Consider the following 7,069-nt stretch of genomic DNA (forward strand, 5'->3'; position numbering starts at 1 on the left):
TTTTTTTTTTTTTTTCGGTTGTTGCAGTTTGGCTGGGACCAGGTTGGAACCCGCCACCCTCAGTATATGGGTTATATGGGGCTGGTGCCCTACTCACTGAGCCACAGGTGCCACCCCAGCAATTTTTTTAAAAGTGTAAGTCAACTGTTGACATTTTCTATTTGTTTTTCTTTCTCTGAAAATGTCTTAATTTCCTTTCATTGCTAAAGGATGTGGTTGTCAGATATAAAATCTAGGGTTGATGATTTCTTTTTTTCAGCACTGGGAAAATGTGCCAATTCCTGTGGCCTGCACTTTCTGATGAGTCGATTGTTTCTCCACTACAGTTGAAGTATCTTTTCTCTATCCTTTCAAGAATGCTTCTTTTTCTTTAGTGTCCTTAAGTTGATTATGATGTGTCTTGGTTTAGATTTCTTTGGATTTATCCTGTTTGGAATTTGCTTAGTTTCTTGATTCTCAAGTTTATGTCTTTTGCCAAATTTGGTGAATTTTCAAGCAATTCGTTCTTCTATGCCATACTCTTTCTTCACTTTTCTGAAACTCTGATGACATGAATGCTAGATCTGTTGTTAAAATCCCACATACCACGGAGGCTTTACTAAATTTTTTTCAATCTATTTTCTATAGTTCAGGTTGGGTAATCTCTACTATTCTGTCTTCTGATGCACTAACAAGCAAGAATGTCTTTCCTTTCTCCCCTCTATTCTGCTTTTGAGCCCATTTGCTGAGTTTATGCAGTTATTGTATTTCTAATATCTAAAGTTCTATCCCGTTCCTCATTTTATCTTTTGTGTCTTTGCTAAGACTCTTTTTATCATTGGTTCTAAATTTGTAATTGCTCATTATTTTTATTAAAGCTGTTTTAAAGTCCTTGTGAGATAATTCCAACATCTGTGTCATCTTGATATCAGGGCATATTGATCACCCTTTTTTCACTCAAGTTGAAATCTTCTGGATTCTTGGCGTAATCAATGATTTTTAAAATTGCACTGTGATATTTTAGGTATTTGTTATGAGATTCTGGATTTTATTTAAATATTCTGTTTAAGCAGACTTCCTTTGATGCAGTGCTAGCAGGAGAGGCAGGAAACGTCTTTCTACTTCCAGATGGAAATTTGGGTTCTCCTTTGGCTATCATTGATATCCCAGGAGGGCAGGGAGCCTTGTTACTCCTATGCAGTGATGAAAGTCCTGGCTCCCCACTTGGCCTTTTTTGGCACTACAGAGTGGAGGGGGGTGCTTCATTCCAGCCAGATGAGGGTGGAAGTTTAGGCTCCCCGCTCAGCCTTTACTGGCAAGGAGTAGAGATGGGCCTCAATTTTTTCTCTGTTGTCTATAATAATAAGGTTATTGTCTACAAGTATTTTATCTTACTAGGCTGTTTCCTGGTCCTTTCTGTAGAGAGAGAAGGCTTTCCTTTGGGCTTTTCTTGCCAATACTGTTTGGCATCTCTGGGATGCCAGCTTCTCCAGCACCTATTATGGGGTATGTGAGACAAAAAAAAAAAAAACCCAGGGAACTCATCTTCATTGTCTTCAGATCCTGTGGACCTGAGCCACTCTGTGATAGGGCCTAAAACTTCTATTTGGGTTCTCTGCCTCTTGTCTGGCCTCTGCCTTTTTGAGTCTTTTTGAAAATTTGTGTGTTTGATACATAATGTACGAGCTTCTTGCTCTGTGGGAGGAATAGAAAGAAATACATCTACTCCATGTTATCCAGAGATGAAATTCTCCGTTTAAATTTTATTTTATTTTATTTTTGTGTGTGGTTTTCTATTTTTTTTCTTTTTTGCAGTTTTTGGCCGGGGCTGGGTTTGAACCCACCACCTCCAGCATATGGGGCCAGCGCCCTACTACTTTGAGCCACAGGCACCACCCCCATTTAAATTTTAAATGTATTTTATTTTTTGAGACAGAGTCTCACTTGTCGCCCTGGGTAGAGTGCTGTGGCGTCACAGCTCACAGCAACCTCAGACTCTTGGGCTTAAGTGATTCTCTTGCCTCCTGGCTACTTGATTCCCAAGTAGCTGGGACTACTGGCACCTGCCATAATGCCTGACTATTTTTTAGCAGGCCTGGGCTGGGTTTGAACCTGCCACCCTAGGTGTAGGTGGCTGGCGCCCTACCCACTGAGCCACGGGCACTGCCCTTTAAATATTTTAATTCTGTGCTACAATTCATATCTTCTAATTTCTGGCATTTATTCATCACCATTATTTTAAAATTTCTGATAACTGAAAAATCTGTACCTCCCATAGGACTATTTCTGTTTTTCTTCTTGATCTCCTGTCATTTGATCTTGTCTCTTTTTTTTTTAAGACAGAGTCTCACTATGTCGCCCTCGGTAGAGTGCTATGGCATCACAGCTCACAGCAACTGCAAACTCTTGGGCTTAAGCAATTCTCTTGCCTCAGCCTTCCAAGGAGCTGAGACTACAGGTGCGTGCCACAGTGCCACAATACCCAGCTATTTTTTATTGCAGTTGTCATTGTTGTTTAGCTGGCCCGGGGCCAGGTTCGAACCCACCAGCCTTGGGGTATGTGGCTGGCTCCATAACCACTGTGCTAAGGGCACCAAGCCAGGCCTTACTTCTAATGTGTTTCCCAATTGAAGACCTATTTACCACTGAACCCTTATTTTCCCACACCCAATAATACTGCCTAAAACTTCTGCTTGGGTTTTCTGCCTCTTGCCTCCCCTGCTTCTGCTGCTGGGTTTGGCTACCTTTTAGTCACCACGTGAATAAATAAATGACTCAAGGCAAAAGTTTTACTAGCATGTCTACCCTCAACTCCTTTTGCTCAAGGATCTGGATCCCATAAGTCCTTCTTACTATAGTATTTCTTTAGTCTTTCAAATATTTTTTTCTTTAAATGCAGCTTTTTAAATTGTTCTTGATGAGAAGGTCTTTCAAACTAAACCGCCTATAGCTGGAAGTGGAACAAAATTTTATTTCTAGTTTATCTATAGATTACTTTGTGGTTTCCGCACATATCATATTTTCTGCAAAGAATGACATTTACTTCTTCCTTTTCAATATTCATTCATGTCTGTTACTTGTATTTTCTTACTCTTCTGTCAATAGAGCAAAGTTCAGATACCTTATGGGGGTTTTGTTGGAGTGTTTGGGCAAAGGGGAGGAGCGGTAAGTGCTCCGGTTTTGCACTCTCATTTGACTCACAGGACTCTAAATTTTCCTCCTTTACATCACCTTTCTTTCATCCCCTGACTATCAAAGGGTGCTTGTTTTTTCACTTTTCCCCTTTACTAGAAGCTCTGTGTTTCAAAGACTGTCCCTGTCAACCACATCTGCCCCCTTTAAACTGTGCTCAATTTGAAGCCCTTTCCCTCTAGTTTGTACTCTGATCTGCTTGGACACACGTTTTAGACTATTCAGACTCAGGTGAACTTAGTCTTTCTGGCAGTAGCCTCGGGTCAAGGTTAGGACACAACCCGTTTTTGCTGGCACCTGACTTCCGTCTTCCCTGCAGTTCATCTCTATCTGCTTCGTTCTACAGAGCCTGGGCTGCAGGTGCAGGTGGGACGGCCCTGTGAGTACATGCTGCAACTTGGTGATTTTTCCTGACTTTATTTGAAGTCTCAAAACTCTGTGACTTCAAAATATTCTAAGAATGTGATTTCTGTATAGGTTTACTTTTACCTTCTTGTGTTTGACATTATTATGTAGGTAGCTAGGCTGTTGCCATTAATGTTTTGAACTACTTGGAAGTTTACCTTCACTCTTCTTTGTTTAAGAGAGGGTCTTGGCTGGAGTGCAGTGGTGCATTCACGGCTCACTGCAATCTTGGCAACCTCAAACTCCTAGGCTCAAGAGATCCTTTTGCCTCAGCCTCCTGAGTAGAGGAGACCACAGGCGCCCACCACATCCAACTAATCACCTTCATTCTTAAAAGATAGGTTCAATGTAGAATTGTGTTGGAAGTTATTCAACGTGTTCCCTAGCACTTTCAAAGTATAATTTCAATACACCTTGGTTTCCATTCCTGAGAGTGAGTCTAATCTCTTAGTCACTGCTAATTCTTTGAAGTAAATGTCTTTTCTGTATATATATTTTCTTTTTCTTTGGTGCTCTGCAGTTTCACTGATGTGTCTAAATGTGGATATTTACTTTTTCTTGCTTGGATTAAGTTTCTTTAATCTAGGAATTGATATCTTTTATCAATTTGGGGAAATTCTCAGTCCTTGTCTCTTAAAATAGTTTCCAAAATAGTTTTTTCTTCTTCTTATCTCTTTTTTTTTTTTTTTTTTGAGACAGAGCCTCAAGCTATCCCCCTGGGCAGAGTGCCATGGCATCACAGCTCACAGCAACCTCCAACTCCTGGGCTCAAGCGAGTCTCCTGCCTCCGCCTCCCAAGTAGCTGGGACCACAGGCGCCCGCCACAACACCTGGCTATTTTTTGGTTGCAGCCGTCATTGTTGTTTGGCGGGTCCGGGCTGGGGATTCGAACCCGCCACCTTAGGTGTACGTGGCTGGCGCCTTAGCCGGTTGAGCTATAGGCGCTGAGCCCTTCTTCTTATCTCTTGAACTCCGATGATCAAACATGTAGTACTGTGTTAAACCCACATTTTTTTACCCTCTCTATATTTTCTACTATTTTGTTTTTGTGCTGTGTAAGAATTCCTACAGATCTATCTTCCAGTTTACTACTTCTCTGGGCCCAATCTGCCACTCCAGCTATCTGCTTAATTTGTTTCTGTACTTTAATTTACAAAGGTTCTGCTATTACAGTTCTCTGTGATAGTTTCAGGTTTTTCTTCTGTTTCTCTGAAAATGGTAAGTACATTTGTTTTGCAGTGTTTGATAATGTCAGCATCTGAAACCTGTATAGAATGCTTTCTGCTCTTTTTGACTGGTGGGGAAATTATAATGGAGATTCCTACCATCCACTAGACATTTGAGTGGAACTCAGTCACCTAGAACCACCACTGCCATTGCTGGTCACCTGACTACCCAAGCTATGCATATACCTTTCCAGTTCTAGACATCCTATTTCCTATACCCAGTCAGTCCCTTTCAAATGTGCTAGAGAACTAGATAGTCCTTTCTCTTTTTCCCTTTTAACTCCAACATCCTCCAAATAAAAACCCCAGCAACCAACTCTGCTACTATCTTTGCAACTTTTCTATAAATCTATCTAAAATTACTTCTTAAGCATCAGATTGTTTTCCATTTCAGTCACTACCATAACCTGATGTTCTAGTCCCCATCTATTCTATTCCCTATCTTTAGCATCAATTCTTTTTGTCGTCTCACATCTTTCAGACACTAAATCAGATCAAAAGCTGTTTTTGGTTTTGAAAAACTCTACTAGGAACCATGATACAAAGTAACAATAATTATAAATATCAGAATAACTTCAAGTACTTGAAATGAGGAGTCTAGATTTTCCCTCATGACTCCTTCACTTTGGCTGAAACTTGGTGACAATCCTAGAATATAATCTGTGTTAAAACAATTTTTAGGGCCAGGTAAGGTGGCTCAGGCCTGTAATCCTAGTACTCTGGGAGGCTGAGGTGGGTGGAAGCTTGAGCTCAGGAGTTGGAGACCAGCCTGAGCAAGACCCCGTCTCTACTGCATTGTGGCAGGCACCTGTAGTCCTAGCTACTTGGGAGGGGGAGGCAAGAGGATCCCTTGAGCCCAAGAGTTTGAGGTTGCTCCAAGTTGTGATGCCAAGGCACTCTACTGAGTGAGACAAAATGAGATTCTGTCTTAAAAAAAGTAAAAATTAAAAAAAAAATGTATTTCATCTGCACTCTATTTCTCCATGTTCCATCTTAAATTTGTCCACCTGCTGGTTTCCCATCTACAGCTTTGACTTTATCATTGCCTCTTCATACTGCTTCTATTTGAATCCATAAATTATCTTTGAATTTTTGAGGCATCTGTTTCAAAGTACTCCCACTTCCAATTACGATACCTTCAATCAGATCAAAGATATCTTCACTCAAAAATTTTGTCTTCAGTCTTCTTCCATGCTGACCTCTGAACTTGAACATCTTTCTACTCCAGATAGGCCAGCGTATTTTTTTTTTTGCTCACCTTGTCTACGTTTGTCTACACAGTAATAGGGAATAGGATCCTACTTGACCTTGGCCTAAACAGTAAAGAAATAGCATGTCTGTTTTTAATGTTCTGATTAATGTAGGTGGAAATTGTGACATTAAAGTTAAAATTGAGCATTATCTACTGACTTTATGGCTTTTAAGTTGTGGACAATAATTTACGGTGTTTCTATCTTAGGGTTGCAATAAACAGCATCGACTAGGTTGGCAGTCTACTAACTGCAAGTGAGAATAAGAAGTAAAGACCTATACGATAGCACTTATTCATAACTGAGGAGTGATGAGCACTGACCATCAGGTTTACTCTGCTGAAAACAATCAGCTTTTAGAAATCTGAATAACTGAACATGACTGGTACCTTACTACTTACGAAACAAAGCAAAAGAGTTCTTGATTCAGGTGTGAGAAATGCCTGAGAAAAACTCAGGGAACTATTTAAAACACTGAGAGAAAAAGAACAATTATCACTGGTCAGACTTCCTGTAGCAATTAAAGCTGTTTTCACTGAAGAAGCATAAATACAATCTAATTTCATTTAAAAACAAATATAAAGCATTTGGCACAATTAAAACTACTGCATGCTTTAGATAATCTATTAAACTGACAACAGAAGTTTTTTGTTTAAGTATTCATGTCTAGGGATTTCTTCTTAGTTAAAAAGATCACCTAGAGTTCATTTATGCCGCAGCTGGGAAGGATGCACTGAGGTTGGCATACCCATCAAGGACAGTAACTATCATGGCTTCCAGTGCTTTGGCCAAACCTCAGATGTGTGGCCTCTTGGCCAGGCGCCTGCGGATTCATACTGTTGGAGCATTTGCTATATCTCTGGGGGAGGCAGCTTTCTATAAGTTTGCTGTGGCTGAACCAAGAAAGAAGGCATATGCTGATTTCTACAGAAATTATGATTCTATCAAAGATTTTGAGGAGATGAGGAAGGCTGGTGTCTTCAGAGCGCAAAGTGATTTCGGAATATAAAGAATTTC

The sequence above is a fragment of the Otolemur garnettii genome, unplaced genomic scaffold (assembly GCF_000181295.1).
Source record: "Otolemur garnettii isolate 467f Iridium unplaced genomic scaffold, OtoGar3 scaffold00166, whole genome shotgun sequence".
Taxonomy (NCBI): domain Eukaryota; kingdom Metazoa; phylum Chordata; class Mammalia; order Primates; family Galagidae; genus Otolemur; species Otolemur garnettii.